Source organism: Canis lupus, chromosome 37 (genome assembly GCF_048164855.1).
Source record: "Canis lupus baileyi chromosome 37, mCanLup2.hap1, whole genome shotgun sequence".
In the NCBI taxonomy this organism is placed as follows: domain Eukaryota; kingdom Metazoa; phylum Chordata; class Mammalia; order Carnivora; family Canidae; genus Canis; species Canis lupus.
The window spans coordinates 10,342,436-10,362,185 of record NC_132874.1 but is presented as its reverse complement, the minus strand read 5'-3'; the positions used below and the strand labels follow the sequence as shown (position 1 = coordinate 10,362,185).

At 41.0% G+C, this 19,750-nt stretch overlaps 1 long non-coding RNA gene across 2 annotated transcripts in view; it reads right to left on the bottom strand.

Annotated features, from left to right (window-relative positions):
* Positions 1 to 527: 527 nt before the first annotated feature.
* Positions 528 to 19,750, bottom strand: part of LOC140625991 (uncharacterized) — a 79,868-nt gene continuing 60,645 nt past the window's right edge. Inside the window, exons 2-3 of one of the 2 annotated variants that reach the window (XR_012025235.1) lie at positions 14,266 to 14,567; positions 528 to 6,743 (exon numbers count right to left, since the gene is read on the bottom strand). This is a non-coding gene — a long non-coding RNA (uncharacterized lncRNA). Of the gene's footprint in view, positions 6,744 to 13,358; positions 14,568 to 19,750 lie in introns of those variants that run through there. The other variant, XR_012025234.1, reaches the window with a different exon arrangement.

Here is a 19,750-nt window from a genome sequence, read left to right as displayed (position 1 = left end):
GATCCCGGGATCCCACCCTGAGCCAAAGGCAGACGCTCAACCTCTGAGCCACCCAATGTCCCTAGAAAAGTTATTTTAAAATGAGGCAACAAAGGCTTTTCGCTTTCTCTTAAAGTCATTGCACTGTCCCTCCCTGTCGCTTCTGCAGATCTCTCCACTAGGTGGCGCTCTGGACAAATTCACGAGCTGTGCTGCGCGCTTCAGAGCAGCTTCTCAGACCTTCAGGGTCTGGATCTAAAGCAAATCAGAAGTGGTTTTCTTATCTTTTGCGAATTGAGAAATAAAGTTAAGCACCCTTGCACAGTATTTTATAACTATCCGTCCAAATGTTGCCTTTAGAACTTTAAAAATCTACTTTATTATTTTACTGAATTCTGGTGCATTTCCTCCCAATCATGAAGACAATAATACTCTAAAAGGACTGTACAAGCTTCATCTTACATTTAGTCCCTGCTCTTCCTAGTAAAGCCAATAATGAAATATAGCTCCCATTGTCTCCGTATAAAGATCCAAAACACACGTCAGACTTCAAAGAATTGGATTTATTTTTATGGGTTGAAGCATCTGAATGTTATCTGAGACAGAATTAAATGGCAAGCATTCCTGACTCTTCTCAACAGAAATAGGACAGTCCTTGGCCTGGAGCCCGACAGTTGAGTCCTCAGCTGTAAGAATATACAGTATTCAGCAAAAGACAGGTTAGGCTCCAAGGTACCAGTCAGTGGTTGTACAACTTCTTGGGAAGTTTGATCAGAATTTCCAGAGGCAGCTGGTCACTGCCATTCCTTTCGGCCCTTCTGGAAGGGGCAGGATTTTTGAGTGTGCCAAATTATATCCCATGTTCATCCTCATGCATCCACTGGTGCTGCCTCATGGGTTCTTCTTCCTGACATTTATGTTGACATAAATAGACCCCCAGAATGAGCATGGACTCTTCTGTTGTAAAACTAAGCTTGATACCCAGGGCCAGAGAAGGCTGAAGACATGTATGCTTCCTTCTAGCCCTGGGAGAAATGTCGCCTTGGGCAAACCGGATATTAATGAGCACAGAAAACAACCGTAATATATCATCCTTCTGTTGGCAATGGCCAAGAGTTTGGCTGGCCTCAGATCCTGCCTCAGCAAATGTGATGCACTTGACATTCATAGCGGTTTCTTGGATGAGGATCCTGGTGCCTGAGGGTTTATATGGCACTATTTCTGATTGCCACTTGACTCTCTTTCCTGTCACCCTCCAGGGACCAGGCCAGCCGTGGAAAGGACCAGCCAGCTCCCTCACTTCAGTGTGTCCTTCAATCTGCTGCTGATGCTTTTACACAAACACTGTGTTCTTTTTCTAAGACACTCTCCAAAGAACATGGGGGATATGTGGAATGAGCCCACAAGTGAGTATGAATGTTGGACAGAAAGAACTGGATCACATACCAAGTCATAGCTTTTGAAAGACTAATACACTACTCAAGACTAACTTCTCATCCCAGTGGGACAGCTAGACACATGGGACAGAGGACACTCCATATCAGATGGTGCTCTTCCTGTGTGAGGTCAGCCGGCCAGAAATGACCCAGTGTTCATGTGAAAACAGTAAAGAGGGAAGGGAAGCTTCCAGTGAAGTGATGCCACAGGAAGTAAGGCTGACATGAGTGAGGCTGGTCCCCAATGCCCTTCCAACCTGCCCTGGGCTGGGGGCATACAAGGGACCAAGGAGACAGATGAGGACAACCTAGAAAAGGGGTGAGGTCAGAGTATGGTTGGGACCCAACAGAACTCTTGCCCAGTAATCATGTGCCAAGCATACTACACTGAGAATCTCCTTTAAAATGCAAACCAACGCTGTGTAGAATGATCTCAACTTTACAGATGAGAAAATCAAAACTTTAACATGTTCCATATTATATTCAGTCTCACACAGTAAGTAATCGAGTATCAATCTGTACCCAGGACTGTTTGCCTCCAAGTCTCATGCTCTGTGCTATATCCCAGTGAGATGGCACTTCTGGCCTTCGCCCTCATCCTTCAAAGGGGGCAAAGACGTATTCCTGAATGAAGTGCTAGCTGCTCCAAGGAACCAGGAATGTGGAATGCACAGGATAAGGGAAGAATTTTGCTCCATTAAATAATGATTCAGTGCAACAAAGACGAGAGAAGAATCAGGTCTGCTTTTCTGTTGCAACCAACACCTGTCTTTTTATTTTTTTTAATTTTTTTAAATTTTTATTTATTTATTTATGATAGTCACAGAGAGAGAAAGAGAGGCAGAGACACAGGCACAGGGAGAAGAAGCAGGCCCCATGCACCGGGAGCCCGACGTGGGATTCGACCCCGGGTCTCCAGGATCGCGCCCTGGGCCAAAGGCAGGCGCTAAACCGCTGCGCCACCCAGGGATCCCAACACCTGTCTTTTTAAAGGATGGTGACACCTATTGCCGATACTCTTATTTTTAAAATATGGGGTCATAGCCCAGAGCTGCTTTTATTAACTACCTCTTTTTTTTTTTTAAGATTTTATTTATTTATTTGAGAGGGAGAGCATGAGTGGGGGGAACAGAGGGAGAGGGAGAAGCAGACTCTCCGCTGAGCAGGGAGGCCAATGTGGGGCTCAATCCCTTGTGATCATGATGTGAGCCGAACACAGGTAATTAACTAACTGAATCACCCAGGCATTCCTCAATTACCCTTTTAAATCTCAGCTTTAGATCCTTAACAAATGAAAGGTTACTTAAAACAGAAAAGATTTTTTCTTGCTGGATGCAATATTATAGTGTTTGTTAAATCTATATCCACAACACCAAGTATTCTTTATGCAATAGCACTTAACACAGAATTTTAAACAAAATATCTGACCCATTTTAATAAACTTGGAATAGCAGAATTTTTTGCTGGGATGGTTATTTCTACTGTTCTGGAAAGGTTCTATTGAAGGAAAAACACCATAGTAGTCAAAGCATCATTTCTTCAAAAAGAGGCATGCGCACAGCAAAATAATCAAGATTTGCATTGCCTAAAAGAAGAGGTGACTTAGAGGCCATGACCTCAATATAAGTTCATGAATTGTCCAAAGGAAAGGACTTTTCCAGGTATCTGTGACCCCTGGATCCAGGAGTGATGGTCTTGCCTAAGCGGAACCAATCACAGCCCTTTCCTTGGCATTTTATTTGACTGTGGGACCAAGAGAGAGTGAGTCAGTCTTGCTCTAGTTGTGGCCTCAGAAAGATATAAAATTGGGGCTCACCTGTGGTGACAATGAGATCAATAAGTAGACAGAAGCGTAGACAAAGCCCAAATCCTTGTGATATTTCAAGGCTCTCAAGGTTCTTTCTTGAGTCGAGCCACATCCTTATCCCTTTCACCGTTTGGCTGTTGGTTTCCCCTGATTATGTAAGAAACCCCAGTATCCTATTAAATCCTTCTTTGCTAGCTGCAGTTGATCTTTTATCATACGCTAAGAAAAAAACAACTCACGACTAATGTACCATCAAGCTGAAAATATACGAACTATTTGTCTCAAGAAATTTTAGGGCTATGTCAGAATTTTAACTTCTTGATATGAGGAGGCCAGCTTCTTTGATTAGAACTGCCAAATGGTTGCTACCTTAAAAGGGCCCTGTAAGATCTAAGCAGGATGAAAGTAGTCAGAGGATAGCTCTGTTGTGGATCAGACATTTACATAAAAGGAAAGCATTCGGCACATCTGCATAGGAGCACACAGCCTGGCTGCTGGAAAATGCTAATAAGAATCCAACACTTCACCCTTGGGCTTGCATGCTGCCTAAAAAGAAGCTGCGCTGATGAAGCTGCCAGACCAAGCCCTCGTAGGAAGGATGAAAATTTCAAGGAAAGATGAAAATTTCAAAATACTACTCAGGAGAGAGGTTGAGGGGATCTAATCACATTTGAATCATGTCAATAACTAACAAAAACTCTTAGACAATTAGAGACTACCACTGACATGAATGAATGCCACTAGTAATTTCTTTCCTGGACAAAACCCTCAGACCCCAGTATGTCACATTCAAAACTCTCTAAGCCGATCCTCGTGAAGCCATCTCAAGGGGCATCGGGATCCTCTGTAGGGAGGAGCAAGCAGGCAGGGGAGAAGGGGCAGGATAGAGAGGAGGCCAGCTGAGGAGAGAGTGTTCTCCAGCTATCCAGCAGGTCTGAGGGATGGGAGAGAGCTCAACAGCACAGGTCGGCATCTGCAGAAGCATCTTCTGGCCCCTCCGGCCAGATTTTCTGGAAGGAGAGGCCAGGTCTCATCTGACAAGAGAAGAGAGAAAGAGCTAGCTCTAGAAAAAAAGTCTTAACTTTGCAATTTCTTCCGACTCCTCTCCAGCACCATCTAGAAGGCTCCTTCCCACTCTCCCATTCTTGCAAGGCCTCTACAGTGGTTGAAGAGTGTCCCACTCCAAATTCATGGCCAATCAGAACCTCAGAAGGTGACCTGGTTTGGAAATAGAGTCTTTGCAGGTGTCTTTAGTCAAGAATCTTGAGATGAAGCCATCCTGGATTTAGGAGGGACCCTAAATCCAGGGATTGTTTCCTTATAAGAAGAGAGGACATAGAGAGACACACAGGGAATCCATGTGAACAGGGAGGTAGACAGGGGAGTGATGCAGCCACAAGCCAGGGATGCCAGAAGCCACCAGAAGCCAGAAGAGGCAAGGAAGGATTCTTCCCTAGAGCCTTCTGGAGGAGCTTGGCCCTGATGACCCCTTGTTGTTCTTGGATTTCTCCTTCCAGGAATAGGAAAAAATACATGTCAATTGCTTTAAGCCATCAAGTTTGTAGTAATTTGTTACAGTAGCCCTAGGACACCGATGCAGTCTGGGAGCTTGTTAGACACCACTCGACCTGCCAAGTACACCAAGGTACCCACAGAGATCTCCCTTCTCCTACACACCTTCCTCTCTCCCTCCATCATCCTAATATCAAAGACTCCATTTCCTAAACGTGGCTCATGTCAGTTAAAGGTTCAAAGAAAATCAATTTGATCGAATCCATTCTCATCAGAATAGATGGTACCACCATATGTTCGTCCAAAAATATTTCCACTTTTAGAGAGAATTCTTGTGAACAATTCTCTAACTGGTAGAGTTTCCTATATGAGAAGAGCATTTGAAGAGTAGACACATTTTGATTCTGAAGAAGAAAGGCTCACCGCTGAGTTCTCTTGGTTCAGCATTCAGGTGGCTTTAGGTGGACCTCAGAGCAGAAACTCTGGCCTTTTTCTCCCCCGACACATTGGATTCCCATCAACCAAGATCATGTCAAAATGCATCCCGAATCTTGGCTATATGTACTCCACCACCATCTTCCTAGCCCCAGCCCCAACCCCACAAAGACAGGAGAGCTCAAAAAGAACTCAGTGATCAGAGTGCCTGGGTGGCTCAGTTAGGTGTGTCTGCCTTTGGCTAAGGTCATGATCCTGGAATCCAGAGATGGAGCCCCACATGGGGGCGGGGGGTCCCTGCTCAGCAGGGAGTCTCCCTCTGCTTCTTCCCCAGCTCATGCTCTCTTTCTCTCTCTCTCTCTTTCTCAAATAAATAAAAAAATTTTTAAAAAAGAACTTAGAGATCATCTCATGGAAAGCCCACATTTGATCAACCAGGAAATTCAGGTGACTAGCAGCGAGATCAAGACAAGAACCAAGGCCTCTTCTATCCTAAAGATGGTCACTGGCCTTCGTGGAGTGGTTACCACGTGCCAGAAACTGTGCTCAGTACTTTGGATACATTGGAACATTGTATCGCCTCTGCAGTCAAAGCCACAACATGTGCAAAGATGTGCAGGAAAAGTCCATTGTCAAACTAGAAAAAAAAGCATGAAGACAGTGCGTGATACTTCTTTCCCCATTGAGAACCTTCCAGCACATTGGTTCAGAAGGCATCTGAGTGGTTCTTCTTTTTCTGGTCCCTCTTCCTCCATCTCCTTCACTCCAGATCTTTTTGGCTTCTTCTCCCCTTGTTCTTCCCCATAGATTGGGTGCCCCGTGGGGGCAGAAGGCACGAGGGTGTGGGTGGATCCCAAGTGCCCTGAGTGTCCTGGGAAGGGCTTGCAAGCCCTTCTGTGAGTCCAAAGAGTAGCACCCTCTTGTGGAACATCTACAGGACACCCCTCCTCCTCTTGCCAACATGACCCCTGCTCACCACAAAAGCTTCACGACTGTGCAGGTGTCCACACAAAGCCTTGGTTGGCCTTTCTCCTTGTCTCACTCCAGACTCACTCAGCACCTAGACTGGGGATGGTCAAAGAGAGGGAGGAAAGGGGAGAAAGAACAAAAAGAAATCTCCACCGGCTGCAGACAGTCACTAGTTACATCCTGTTTTACAGGCAAGGCGTCTGAAGTTGAGTGAGGTCAAGAAACTTCACAGAGAACTAGGAGGCACGAGATCAGCTTCAAACCCAGATTTGTTTTTATCCACCTTGCCTCATTTGTGCTCCAGAGAGTTGAAGCATGACTCCCTGGGAGCTTGGCTCCAGACCTCTGCTCCCCTACTGCCTCTTATGGAGCCCTATAGCCATCTCAGCCCCCCGTAAGTCCTGGGTCAGGACCCACCAAAGGAGAGGGGTTAATTTTGGAAGTGGGGTGAGTTCTGAGGAGCTGAAGAGTCCACACTGCTCATGTCTCCCACTGTTGATGTCTTTGCCCTGTTGCCATGGCTCAGTTTTCATCACATATAACTCCGAGGTGCAGCTGTGTGGCTTATATGGTCCAGAGTACACTGGCCTGGAGAGAAAATGACCCTGCAAGCAATAATAAAAATATTTCTCTGGGGGCCCCTGGGTGGCTCACTCTGTTAAGCATCTGACTTTTTTTTTTTTTTTTTTTTTTTAGCATCCGACTCTTGATGTCAGCTCGGGTCTTGATCTTGGGGTTGTGGGATCAAGCCCCAAGTCAGTCTCCACACTAAGCAAGGAGTCTGCTTCTCTTCCAGCCCCTCCCCCTGTCCCTCCCCCTTGCTCTCTCTCTCACTTTCTCTCTCTCAAACAAATGAATAAATAAATCTTAAAAAATATATTTCTCTGGCTCTGCAGTCCCCTCCTTCCCAGGACCTCTTGCTCCCCTCTACCTCAAGCTTCTACGCCAGAGTATTTCACTCATGTTTGTTCACATATTCACATTCTCGAATGTCCCTGCTTGCACGAGACAGGATGGCACCTGCAGCTGCCACCTACCAGAGCTGGCTCCAGCCTTTCCAGGCAGCGCTACCTCTGGTCAACACCCTCCAAAGCACCATATTGGGGGGGGGGGCTCTGAAGGAAGAATCTCCTTCTGCATTACACAGATTCCTTTATATAGATCAGCTGTTTGAGGTTATTACCTGTGATCCTTTATTTCCTAAGGACTCAGACACAAGCCATATGTGTGTCCTGTTCTTACCTCCTTATTCCTTCCTGCTGGTTGAAAAATAGATGGTGGCTTGGAAATGGAGCAACCAACCTAGACCATAAGGTGACCTTTGAAAATGTAGGTCATGGGTTACTGATCATGAAGCCAGAATGAGCAACTGCTGAGTTTCTCATGCCATAGGATACGATACCAACTGGACGGTTTGTTTCCAGAGGCTAACGTGAAAGAGAAAGAAAGAAATCTCTATCTCCTCTGAACTACTGCTGTTTTGGGGTTTGTATCTCATTGCTGAACCAAGTCCTTCTAATATTCTTTAGCTTTGTATGTACTTAATATTCTCAGCGAAGTGTGTTTAGTTGTAAGTGATAGAACCACAGGCCAGTGGGGATCCACGTAACAAAACATTTAATTGTCTCCTGCAAAGAAGTTTTGAGATACGGAGTTTCAGAGTCTGTCCTATGGCTCAACAACATGAAGACAGTGTTTCTGTGGTTCTCTTACCCTGCTACCTCTGGTCACAATCTGGCCCCAGCAGCTCCTTCGCACACAACAGCATCCAAAATGAGAAGGCAATCTCTTCTTTATGGCTAAGAAAATCTCTCTCATAAACCCATAAGCCAATTTCCCCTTATACCTCACTGCTAGTCCCAAGTCTGGTTGTTTTGGGGAGTGAGATTTCCAAAACTGGTTTAGCCTATGCTTGTGGATTCCCCAGGGTGGGGCTCGGTGCCATTCAAGAAAAGCCATGGTTCCATTAGCAGAGAAGGGAAGATAGATATTGGGGGAGGCAACCAACAATGCCCTACGAATTAAAAAGAGCACATTGTGGAATAAAGACATTTGGGTCCTCGATACAGTTTCACTCCACAGTTGTATTGACATCATTCCGAAATGTCAAAGTAATTTCATTCACTTGGGGCTTGTAGCTTCTCCATTTCCAATACACTTACCCCGTGATTTGAGGCTGAGAAGAGCTAAGTGTGGACACTATTTCACTACACTTACAATTAGGAAAGATGATGATTTAATCTTTTATGCTCTCAGCCCAAATCAAGATCAAGCTCAGAGAGAGAGAGAGAAAAGAGCTATTTATTTTAAGAACTGCCAACATCAAGGGCTCCTGAGCCATTCCCTCCCTGTCCTTTGGGATTATTGGCTCTCTTCTGGAACACTCTGTCTGCCCCTCCTCCCCCTTGGAGGTCTCCCGCTGTCCCTCCTGCCCCCAACATGCACTGGCTCCCTCTTCCTCCAGACTTGCACTGTGCCTTTCTGTTGTTGTTGCTACTGTTCTTTTTCTCTTTCTTTATTTTGTCTTTCTCGTTCCTTCTTCCTCCTCCTCTGCCTTCCAATTGCTCCTGATTGTGAAGAGTTTCTGGTAGGAGTCGTTGTTTCACTAGATTAATGTCATGTTCGTTATCCTGACTCCTAAAAGCAGGTGAGTCCAGTGTTTGGGCACAGTCCTTGCAGAAAAAGCTTTCACAAAATTAAACTAACTGAATGTGAAAACAAGACCAAAAAAAAAAAAAAAACAAAAAACAAAAAACAAAAAAACCTTCCCTATTTCTGTCATGTGACTGATTAATTCCATTCAGTATTTGGTCTTATGAGGGAAGAACTAGCAAAAAGCAGTATTCTATTAAGCTTTCTTCTTTGATTTGAGCTAATGAATTCAGTCAAGCTCTGGCAGACAGTGCAGAGCCATATGGGCTGTCATGAAGCCCAGCAAATATTCATGTAGCTGGAGCCTCTCAGGTACTTGGCTACCAACACAGAGAACTGGCTAGGACCCAGCCCTGAGAGGAGAGTCCCTCAAGGGGAGGTGGTAGGAATGAATTGTGTCTCTCCAGAGTTGAAGCCCTAACCACCAATGTGACTGAATTTGGATAGCACTTTTAAGAGGTAATTAATGTCAAATGAGGTCATAAGTGTAGGGCTCTAATCCAGCAGAACTGTGGCCTTATAAGAAGACAAAGTTATCTCTCTCTCTCTCTCTCTCTCTCTTTCCTCCTTCCCTCCCCTTCTCTCTACCCCATCTCCCTCTCTCTCTCCCTCTCTCTTCCCCTATCTCCCTCTCTCTTCCTCCATCTCTTTCTCTCTTTCCCCATCTCCCTCTTTCTCTCTCCCATCTCCGTCTCTTCCTCCCTCCTTCCTCTTACCATTACCATATGAGGACATATCAAGAAGATGGCCATCTGCAAGCCAAGAAGAGGGGTTCTTATCAGAAAGCAAATCAGCTGATACCTTGATCTTGGACTTCCCAGCCTCTAGAACTGTGAGAAAATATATTTCTGTTGTTTGATTCCCCCCACACACACCCCAGCCTATGGTATTTGTTATGGCAACCTGAGCTAATACAGGGGCATAGTTTCAAAGCAAAGTGTTGAAGGATGAGACTAGAACAACATGGTGCCATTTCCCCATCCAACCTCCTCCCAGTCTGAGGCAAAAGGAGAGCCTGGGAGCCCTGGTGGCTCAGTAGGTTAAGCATTTGCCTTTGGGTTAGGTCATGATCTCGGGGTCTGGAATTAAGACTCCCTGCTCAGCAAGGAGTCTGTTTCTCTTTTCCTCTGCCCCTCCCCCCACCACTTGTGCACTCTCTCTCTCTCTCAAATAAATAAATAAAATCTTTTTAAAAAAATGTCCCACCTTCCTATGTAGGCTCTATTTGTGACTCCATGGCTCAATAGAATAAACTCTGACTTCTGATGTGGTGGGGAGGAAATGAAACTTTCCTGAAATGAATTATGTCTCTTTCCTATCTGTGGTGACTCCTCTATCATTACTAGGGTGATTTCTTTTTAAATTTCCTCCATATAATTTTTAGCATGTATCTCTAAAAGATAAGGATGCTTCAAAATAACCATAATTATTAAATACCAAGAAATTAAGTCATTCATCAATATCAACTATTTAGTAACCAATGTTCATGTTAATTATTGTTTCATATGTGCATTAATGGCTGTGTTTTCATTCTTACACATTGTTTGTTTGAATCAAGATCCACAAAGCCAATCACTGGCAGTGGTGACTAAGTGGCTTAAGTCTCTTGTAATGTACAGCGTCCTCTTTAAATCATTTTATTTCCTTCGATTTTTGTGTTGTTGTTGTGTGTTGTGGAGAAGCCGGGTGATTCATCCTGTAATATCCCTGTTTGGATTTGCTTCTTATATCTCCATGGTGTTTTAACGGATCACTCTCTTCACAATTTCCTATAAGTGGCTAGTTGGATCAGATTTAGGATGAAATTTTTTTTAAGACGCCTTTATAAGTGGTAGTTGAGGTCTTCATGTGGAGGATGTAGTTGTTTCTCTTTGTGTGATGTTGGCAGCCACTAATGAGTAACATGTAGATACATTAATTCATTGAGGGATATAAAATGGTAATATGCTATCAATCCTTCTCCATTTATTAGCTGGAATAATTATATAGAGGAACATTACGTCTCATGTACCATTTAACCAGGGATACTGTTTATAGAGAAATATCAGGATAAATGCTGGATCCTTTCTCTTTGTGTTTTAGCTTCATATTAATATTCAGGTTCACAAGCATTCCCAAAAGGTAACCATTTGGCAACTAGTCTGAGTTGATTTTGTGTTTTTGTTGTTTTTTCTATCATGAACTTGTGGATTTTAACCTATTTTATGTGTTTCAATCTATTGCACTTGTTCTCTCTTTAAAAAAAAAAAAAAAAGATTTATTTATTTATTTATTTATTTATTTATTTATTTATTTATTTGAGAGACCAAGCACATGTGTGAGCAGGGAAAGGACAGAGGGAGAAGGAGAGAGAGAGAATCTCAAGCAGACTCCCCACTGAGCGCACAACTGACACAAGGCTCCAACTCACGACCCTGAAATCATGACCTGAGCTGAAACCAAGAGTTGGTCACTCAACTGACTGAGCTACCCAAGCACCCCTGCATTTATTCTCTTAGTTGATATTTAAATTGTTCAATCTTTAGTCAGGGGGGCCTCTTTGAGTTGGCTCCTATGTTCTTCTGATGCATCTTAGTAAATAAGTTGTCTTTGCCATCTTCCTTTCTTCCTTCATTTCTGCTCCAAGAAGATATACCAGGTTTCTCCTGTACATTTCCTGACCCATATCTGGAATCAATCATTTCTCCAAGGAGCACTTTCCTTTTAGTGGGAAACGGTATTGCAAGATCACCATCTGTCTGCTGAGGATATTCATTGCTATGAGGTTCATCATTATTTTCTTGGCTATTTCTGTAGACAGAACTAGAAAATCGTTTTAGAAAAAGTTTAAAAGTTTTTAAAAAGATAAAATACATAATGAGAATATCTTGAACCTCCAATTCAAATTTAGGAGTAAATGGCTTATTTAGCCTTTTTTATCTTAAATATGACCTTTTTCCTACACCAATATGACTGGTTGGCAAGGACACTGGAAATGATAGAATATCACATCATTATTCATTTGCTTCATCCTGCAGTAGACCCAGAACAGACTTAAAGAAACAATGCCACTGCTCATCTTTCCTAGACAATATGAATACTGAAACCAGTGTTGAGATTTTTTTTTCCCCTTTTGTCCTTATGGTATGTCCCACTGGGAGTGTATTGTCACATTATTGTGTTTAAAGCCTCTTGGAATAGCTCTTGTTTGTGTGGCCATCTTTCAGAAGGTAGCTCTGAGAAGGCTGTGGAGGACAGAGCCAGGACAGAAGTAAAGGACTTGCCTACAGAAGGACCATTATCCTTCCCCGGAGAAACAAATGCTTCACATCCAGCTTAATTTTATTCTCTTACTTCCGTCATTTAGTTTTCTTAATCCCAGCCACCCATAACCCCCAGTAGCTCCCTCCATGCTTGGTTCCTCCAACACTACCTTCTAACATCCTGATGGTCAAGTCCCTGTGCCATAGAAATCTTTACCCCCTATTTGGGGGATGTGAATCAAGATTTACAAAAATATGCTCACACCCCTTTTTAAAAATTTTTAAAAAAAATAGATGTTATTTCCTTAGAGCACTTTTAGGTTCACAGCAGTGTTGAACAGAAGGTACACAGATTTTCCATATACACCCTGTCCCCATCATACCTGGCCTCCCTGCCACAACATCCCCCACAGAATGGTGGGTTTTTGTTTTGTTTTGTTTTTTTGCTTTTCTGTTTTTTGTTTGTTTGTTTTTGTTGTGTTGTGTTTTTCTGTTTTCTTTTTTTTTCTTTTTTTTTTTTTAGGATGGTGCATTTGTTACAACAGAAGAGCCTACCCTAAGACATCATTACTGTCCAAAGATCATAGTTTCCATTAGGACTCACTCTTGGTATACTTTTATGGGTTTGGGCAAATGTTATAATGACATGTATCCATTATTATAGTATCATATAGACTATTTGCACTGTCCTAAAAATCCCCTATGCTCCTCCTAGTCATCCCACCCTCCTTCCCTGCTCACCCCAGGCATCCACTGATTTTTAACTGTCTCAGTAGTTTTGCCTTCTCCAAAATTTTGGATAGTAGGAACTATACAGTACATGGCCATTTCAGATCGATTTCTTCCACTTAGTAACTGCACTAATGTTCTTTCATTTAGTCTTTTCGTGGCTTGATAGTTCATTTCTTTTTAGTGCTGAATAATATTTCATTGTCACAACATGCCACAGTTAGTCCATTCACCTATTGAGGGACTTACTGGTGGCTTACAAATTTCGGTAACCGTGAATAAAGCTACTGTAAACATCAGCACATGGGCTTTGTGTGAACATAAGTTTTTCATTCTTTCAAGAAATTATCAAGGGGTCTGATTGCTGGATTATATGGTGAGAGTGTGTTTAGTTTTAAAAGAAATTGCCAAATATGTTCCAAAGTGGCTGCGACAATTTATACTGCCACCAGCAATAAGTGAGAGTTCTTGCTGTCCCACATTCTTGCCAGAATTTGGTATCATCAGTGTTTTGGATTTGGGTCATTCTAATAGGTGTCTAGTGATATCTTATTGTTTGAGTTTGCATTTCTCAGATAACATATGATGTGGAGAATCTTTTCACATGTTTATTTGCCAACTGAATATATATGGGTTTGTAGGGTTTTTTGTTTTTGTTTTTGGTGAGATATCTGTTAAGGTCTTTGGCTCATGTTTTAATCAAGTTGTTTGTTTTCTTATTGTTGAGTTTTAAGTGCTCCTCGTATATTTTGGATGTGTCCTTTATCAGATAGAGCTTTTGGAAATAGTTTCTCACCCAATCTGTGGCTTATCTTTCCATTTTCTTGACAGTGTCTTTTCCAGAGCAAGAAATGTTAATGTTAATGAGGTCCAGCTCATCAGTTCTTTCTTTCATGGATCATGTATTGGTGTTGTATCTAAAAAGTTATCACCAAACCTAAGGTCATCTAGATTTCTCCTTTGTTATCTTCTAGGGGTTTTGCAGTTTTACATTTAGGTCTGTGCTCTATTTTTTAAAAAAGATTTTATTTATTTATTGGAGAGAGAGAATGCAGAGAGAAAGAGCAAGCGCACAAGTTGCAGCGGGGAGGAGAGGGAGAAGCAGACTCCCCACTGAGCAGGAACCCACTGTGGAACTCTATGACAGGATCCTGAGATCATGACCTGAGCTGAAGGCAGATACTTAAACAACTGAGCGAACTTGGCACCCTACTCTTTGATCTATTTTGAGTTAACTTTTGAGTAGAGTATAATGACTGTGTCTAGATTCATATATTTTTTTAATTTGCTTTTTGCATGTAGGCATCCAGTTGTTCCAGCACCATCTGTTGAGAAAAATGCCCTTGCCTCATTGTATTGCTTTTGCTCTTTTGTCAAAAATCAGTTGACTGTTTATGAGGGTTTGGTTATTTCTGGGCTCTCTATTCTGTGCTATTGATCTATCTTTTTTTTGTTTTCTATTGATCTATCTATTTTTTCTCCAAAACTGCACTCTCTTGATTACCGTAGCTTTGTAGTAAGTCCCGAAGTTAGGTAGAGTACTGTCTTCCAACTTCATTCTTCATTATTGTTGTTGCTGGTCTAGGTCATGTGCCCCTCCATCTAAACTTTAGAATTGGTTGCTCTCTCCACAAAAACTGGGATTTTAATTGGGGTTGCACTGAATCTATAGATCAACTTGGGAAGAACTGATATGTTGACAATACTGAGTCTTCCCATCCATGAGCATAAAACATCTCTCCATTCATGTAGTTCTTCTTTGATTCATATGCCTTTGATGCAGTAATTTCATTTCTGATAAATCTCCTAAAGAAGGAAAAAACATATATGAAGCATTGATTTTAATGATTCATGTGTAACATAATTCTGAAACTTTAAAATGAATACGAAATTTCCTAAGGGGACATACTTAAAATGTAGACATTTTTAATTTAAAAAGGAATATAGACATTTTATTTTGTATTTTTCTTTTGATAGGTAAAATGAGATGGTATTTGTAGCTTTAAGTACATTTCCCTGAACACCAGTCAGGTCGAGCACCTTCTCATATGTCTGCCACCTATTTTATTTCCTTCTTTGTGAAGTGTCCCTCTGGGTGGGAATTTTTCTGACCCAGTTTGTTTTCTGAGTTTTCAATTTTTCCCTTATTAATCTGTAATAATTTTTAATATATTCAAGATCCTAGACTGTCTTTCTAGTAATCCATGTTGCAAATATTTTTTTCTGTTCTGTGTTTTGTGCTTTTTCAGTGACTTTATGATGTCTTTGGATTAATAGAATTCCTAATTTTTTTAAAGTTAAATTTAGCAAGTTTTTCCTTCATGATGGAGAAATTCTTTACTACTTTTGGGTCATTGAAATTTTCCTATCTTCTATATGCCTTATAATAATTACACCTTTCACAATTTGATCTCTTCTCAACTGGGACTCTATTTTTATGTATGAAATGAGTGAGGGTTCACTTTTACTTTTTTCCGTATGAATTACCTACTTATCCCGGGAGGACCATTTGAAAAGCCCATTTTCCCTCACTGATACACAAAGCTCCCTGTCACTTATCAACTTCCTTTATGAGCATATATGTGTTTCTGGGCTCTCTATTCTAGTCTATGAGTCTGTTTACCATCCTGGCATCAGTATCAGACTACCTAATTTCTATAGCTTTATACCATGTGGAAGGACAAATTCACCCCTTGTTTTTCCTTCTAGGGTGTTTGGGTTACTTTTTTTATCATTTGCATTTCCTTATACTTTAGAAGCAGTGAGTCGATCTCAATACATAATGTGCTTTAACTGTTATTAGGATTGAAAAGACTATAGTTGCATTTAGGGAAAATTGACATGTTTAATTAATACCAAATCTTCCAACCCATGAACATGGTATGGTACAGCTTTCCATTTATATAGGTCTTCTTTAATGTTCAGTAAGGTTTTACTATTTTCTCCATAAAGATCTTTTGCACATCTTTTTGTTAGATTTATTCTTAGGTCTGCTGTACACTCACCTTAAAAGTATCCTTTTTCTTTATTGTATGGTTGTTTGTACCTAGCACATAAAGTACAAGTAAATGATGAATGTTAATTTTGTATCTAGCAATCTTGGTGGTTCTTTTATTAATTCTATAATTGATCTGTATAGTCTTTTGCATTTTCTACATACATTAACATATTACTTACGAATAATGACAAATTTGTTTTTTACTTTCCAATCTTAATACCTTTTACTTCTTCTTCTTGTCTTACTACTTCAGCTTGAAACTGGTAGAAGTGGTGATAGTGGATGTATTTGCCCAATCCCAAATGGAGGGAAAGCTTTCATTTTAAAAGAGTTTTTAGATATCCTGATAAACATTAGAAAGTTTCTTTCCATTGGTTTTTGTTTGTTTTTAATTTTTTAATTTTTATTTATTTTTTTAAAAGATTTTATTCATTAATTCTTGAGACTCACACACAGAGAGAGGCAGGGACACAGGCAGAGGGAGAAGCAGGCTCCATGCAAGGAGCCCGATGTGGGACTCGATCCTAGGACTCCAGGATCACGCCTTGGGCCAAAGGCAGGCACCAAATCACTGAGCCACCCAGGGATCCCCTTTCTATTGGTTTTTTAAAACTATTTTCTAAATTGTTATTATAAATGGGTGCAGAATGTTATCAGTATTTTACCTTACCAAGAAAACTATATGATGTATCTTCTGTAGGAATATGATGATGAATTATGTCAGTTGATTTTTCTAATGTTAAATCACCTTGTATTCTTAGGACAAGCCTAACTTAGTCATGATGTATTGACATTTTAAAAGGGAACAAATACATTGATAGATTTGATTTTTATAGGAATTTACATTTTTACATATTAATTTTCTTAGCAAATACTTATTGAGCACCTACGATGTGCCAGGCACAGTTCCACATCAACAAAACAAACTAGGATCCTTGCTCTCATGAAGTGTAAATTTTGGCAGAGAGAGACATAAAAGAATAACTGAGCATAATTCATAAGTATCATTCACTGTGTTAGAAGATGAAAAGTACTATGAAATAAAGAAAAATGGAACAGGGGATGCAGGATAAGAAGATCTAAAGAGGGATCCCTGGGTGGCGCAGCGGTTTAGCGCCTGCCTTTGGCCCAGGGCGCGATCCTGGAGACCCGGGATCAGTCCCACGTCCGGCTCCCGGTGCATGGAGCCTACTTCTCCCACTGCTTGTGTCTCTGCCTCTCTCTCTCTCTCTCTGTGACTATCATAAATAAATTTTTAAAAAATTTAAAAAAAAGAAGATCTAAAGATCAGTTGGGAGGGATGTAGTGGAATAGGGTGATAAGAACAGGTCTTGTTGAAAAGACAACAGCTTAGAAAAGAGTTAAAAGAGATAAGGAGAAAAAAAAGAATTTCATCCAAAGAGAGAGAGAGAGAGTAAGGAGTATTAGTTATGTGGCTATCTGGTGAATAATATTTAGGAATAGGAAGGAGCAAGAGTAAATGTAAAGGTCAGTGTGGCTGGACTGGAGTGAGCAATGGGAGAACAAGTAAATAGGCAGTCAGAAGGTTAAAGGGCTAGATCATGTGGGGTTCCGTCAATATTGAAGGGTTTTGGATTCTCTGAGTGATCTGGGGAGCCATTGTAGAGTTTCAGGCAGAGACTCATGATCTGACTTGCATCTTGACCACTTGTGCAGCTGATAAGCATGGAAACAGGGAGACCAGTTAGGAGGCTATTCCAATAATCCAAGAGGGAGATGGTGGTGGTTCAGGAAAGGGTGATAGCGCTAGCAGTGGTAAGCAGTGGTTAGATTCTGGATATATTTTGTGAGTTTTTAAAAAAGATTTTATTTATTTATTCATGAAAGACACAGAGAGAAGACAGAGACACAGGCAGAAGGAGAAGCAGGCTCCTCACAGAGAGCCCAGGCTTCCCATTCTGGATATATTTTGAAGGTAGAAGCTACAGGATATTCTGATAGATTATATGTGAGGTATAAGGATTGGGGGAGGAGTATAAAACTAGCTTCAATTTTTTTCCACACGTATCACTGGAAATGCATGCATTAATGCATGTTCAGCAGATAAAATCCCAAGTTCATTTTGGTACATGTTGAATTTGAGGCTTTTATTAGACAGTTAAGTAGCATTGTCAACTAGGTAGTTAAATCTTGAGATTGAAAGTCTGGGATGGAAATATAAATTTGGGGGTCTTCAGCTTATAAATGGTATTTGAGGGCGCCTGGGTGGCTCGGTGGTTGAGCGTCTGTCTTTGGCTCAGATCATGATACCGAAGTACTGGGATCAAGTCCCACATTGGGCTCCTCCACAAGGAGCCTGCTTCTCCCTCTCCCTATGTCTCTGCCTCTCTCTCTGTTTCTCTCATGAATAAACAAATAAAATCTTTTTAAAAAATGGTATTTAAAAATAATTGTTCAGATGAGATGACCAAGGAAGAAAGTGTACATAAAAATAAGAAGAGAGGGACCAAGGATTCACTCTGAAGAACCTCAGCACTAAGAGTTTGGGGAGAAGAGGAGGAATCTGCAAAAGAGGCAGGGAATGAGGACACAGAGAGGCAGATGGAGAACTAGGTAACTATGTTGTCATGGAAGTCAAAGGAAAAGATATTCCAAAAAGAAAGGAAAAGTGCACTATTACTCTGTCAAATGCTATTGATAGATTAAGTAAGGTGAGGGCAGAGGTTGGCCATTTGATGCAGCAAGGTCATTTGATGACTTTAACAAGCGCTGTTTTGGAGGAGTGGTAGGAGAAAAGCATGAGTGTGAGGAGAGAGATGAGAATAGAGGAATATTTAAACTTTGGGCTATAGAAAGAAGCAGAGAAATGGATAGACTGGAGATCTGGAGCAAAGTGAGCGTTTTCTCCCTAGGATGGAGAAATGTGTATGCCTGGTCATGGACATAATCTTGTAAAGAGTAAAAAATCAAATATACAACAAGGAGGGGAGAATTGATAAAGCAATGCCCTTAAGTAGGAGAGAAGGATAGGATCTAATGCACAAATGAAGAGAACGTGTTTAGACAGGAATGTGGACAACTTCTTTAATAGGAAGTTTGTAGGTGCAAATGAGGGTCTTGTATGGAGTGAGTTGGGTGGCAGAGGTCTGTGGAAATTCTCTTGTGATTGTTTCAAGCTTCTCATGGAAGTAAGAAATGAGGTCATCAGCTTAGGTCCTAGAGTTTCAAAAATTTTATAACAAAGTTGTTCATATTCTCTTATTATTTGTAAAATAACTATAGCATTGGTAGTGAAAACTCATTTTTGTTCCTGTTATTGGCTGCCTTCTTTTTTGTTATTGTTCTTACTGAATTTCACTGGATATTTGCCAGTATTATATTTTTTTCAAAGAACCATCCTCTTCCATTTTTTAGTCTGTTATAATTTCTCTATTTATTGTCTCTTTTACTTATTTCTGTATTTTATTTCCTTCCTTGTATTTTTGTGTGGGGGGGAGGGGTTATTCTGCTGATTGTTTCCTAACTTCTTGTGACAAAGGCTTAGCTCATGAATTTCAAGCACTCTTCTTAGCTTATATTTAAGATTTAATTTTTTCCATTATAAAACGTATTAACTACCTTCTGCAAGCAGCTGAAATATACTAGTATTATAATCACTCAGCTCAAAATACTATCTAATTTCTATTTTATAGTCCTTTAATCTACTTACTATGTTGAGGGATATTTTTTTTAAATTTCTAGTTTATCTAATTCTTATGTGCTAAATTTATGAATTACTGAGAGCTGTATGCTAAAAACCTTCTGCTATGACTAGAATTACCTCTTTTTTCCTTACATTTGGGTCAATATATTTTCTTATACTTTGATAGTAGGAGATTAAGTTATATTGTCAAAAATGCATTTGGGGGGTACCTGGGTAGCTCAGTCAGTTACGTACCCGACTCTTGGTTTCAGCTCAGCTCTTGATCTCAGGGTCTTGGAATCAAGCCCCACAAGGGGCTGTGTGCTCAGCAGGGAGTCTTAAAATTCT